Raw genomic sequence first — 2,224 nt, 5'->3', positions numbered from 1 at the left:
TTAATATTCAGTCTAAAAAGTCTGCAGTTACATATAGTAAATCTATAAGTTCACAAGAACATCGAACAGCAAATAAAGATGACCTTGTTCCACAAAATTCAGATACAATATCTACATCCGATACTTGTAATGCTGAGATTGATGTAGGTAAAAATATATCTGTTATTAATTTTAAATTTTTGTAAAAGCTTACCTATATATATATATATATATTATTAAAGTTTTAACTTTTTTTATTTATATCACTGTAAACATATTTAAAATGGTATATAATTCGTAATATTTATATAATCTGACAATGAGTAGATATACAATAATATGTGTCAATTATTTTTGCAGATTTTCATAATTTAATTATCAGGAAACTAAATGCAGTATTGTTAAATCTTACAACAATTGATGAAAGTTTAATAAAGTTGGATAATCACATAAGAAAAAATGAGGAAACGGATTTAAAAAAAAATGAACATTATGATTTCGATTTGCCAGCAGATACCGTAGAACAATTACAGAGAATTGATAATCAATTAAAAAACAAATGTGTTGTTGCAGAAATGGTATATACAAAATATTATCATTTTATACTTACGATTAGAAACATTTTATTGAAATGTCTTATAAAAAGCAATATTTTGGACATATTTATTTATTTATATAATGTTAAATAATTTTAAAGAAGTTAAAAGAAAAGTAATGTTAACTTTTTTTATAAGAGAAAAACAAATGTTTATTATTTTGATATTTTTAGATCATAAACTAATATTAATTAAATTATTTTATATTTTTAGACAAGACAATTGAGCTTTTTAGGAGGTAAGGATCATCATGATGTGATTTCGTACATGATGAAACATATTTTAACAAATAAATTAGCAATGGAATATAGTTGGGCTGGTGCAAAATTGAAAAATGCCTTTAAAAATCTTCGCATTACTATATGTATCATAAGTAAGTATATAAATATTTAATCACAGAAATGTTTTTATTGACATATTTTTGACACTTTATATATAGCATTCTATGCATGGTTATATTGGATGATGCTATTAAAACTCTAATATCATTATTCAATAATATGTAATCATAGGAATATAAAATAATTTTGAATAGTATATATACATATATACATATATATATATATATAAAATTAAGTCGCTTTAAATTTTTATATAATCTATAACCACACATATCTGTTTAAACTTGTTGTTAGATGCTGCGCGAACTTCAAGAACCAATTTAACAAATAAGGAAGTTGAGGATATAATTGCAAAATGGCTAATTTTAGCCAAGCAGAGATTTGACCGAGATTTGTAAGTTATATATAATATACCTCAATTTACCTATTTTATCATCTTATCTCAAACTTTTTATTTTTATAAGAAACTGATTTTAAAGAGGGTGAACACATGCACTATCTGTTCATTATTGCGTGTATTAGTTTTTTTAAATTAAATACAACATTTAAGAACTTATTGTTATTTTTGTATAGAATATTTATTGCAGAATTGACTTATTGCACCTATGTATAACGATCACATATTTCTTTTTAGGAAAAAGGAAGAACAAAAGAAGAGATGCGAAAATGAGGAGATCTAAACAAGAAAAGGACAGGTTATTAAATAGAATAATTTTAATATATAATAAATAAAATATTTGAACGTTTATTATTACGTTTATTGCACAGTTTATTATTATTACGTTTATTTATAGATTTTATAGAGTTTATTTTTGCATATGAACTTTTTTTATTTTGAATGTATTAATTTCATACACAGTAATTATATATATATTTTATTATTTAAATGGTTACAGTATTAAATACATATGCATAGTTGTAAGTGCAATAAAGTAATTATTAAATATTATTTTTTAAATATAGTATAAAACGAGAAAAGTTATAATAATATATACAGTTGAATATTAAAGTAATTTAAAGTTCTAAGTATTTTAGTACTTTTGTGCGTAGCTGTAGCATAAAAAATTAACAATCACTATGTTTATTTTATTAATGCCTATATATTAAAAAGTTATGCACATTTAAGTTTTCTAACAATTGTATCAATTTTTTTTCATAATTCTGATTAAAGTGATAACTAGAATTTAAAAAAAATTACTTTAAAAATGATTTATTATAAGTATTAATTATATATGTTAGTGATATAGTTATTAAATATGATTAAATGATGTGATTTAACGTGAATGTGTATTAAATGATAGTTATACA

The 2,224-nt window shown here is 21.6% G+C and overlaps 1 long non-coding RNA gene across 1 annotated transcript; it reads left to right on the top strand.

The window, feature by feature from the left end:
* Positions 1-883: 883 nt before the first annotated feature.
* LOC146721498 (uncharacterized) lies at positions 884-1,612 on the top strand. The gene is made up of 3 exons (XR_014925641.1): positions 884-948; positions 1,211-1,310; positions 1,551-1,612. It is a non-coding gene; the product is annotated as an uncharacterized LOC146721498 (long non-coding RNA).
* Positions 1,613-2,224: the final 612 nt, after the last annotated feature.

Source organism: Nylanderia fulva, unplaced genomic scaffold, assembly GCF_048542155.1.
Source record: "Nylanderia fulva isolate GAGA-0341 unplaced genomic scaffold, ASM4854215v1 Scaffold466, whole genome shotgun sequence".
Classification (NCBI taxonomy): Eukaryota; Metazoa; Arthropoda; class Insecta; order Hymenoptera; family Formicidae; genus Nylanderia; species Nylanderia fulva.
This window is presented reverse-complemented; position numbering and strand designations above follow the sequence as displayed.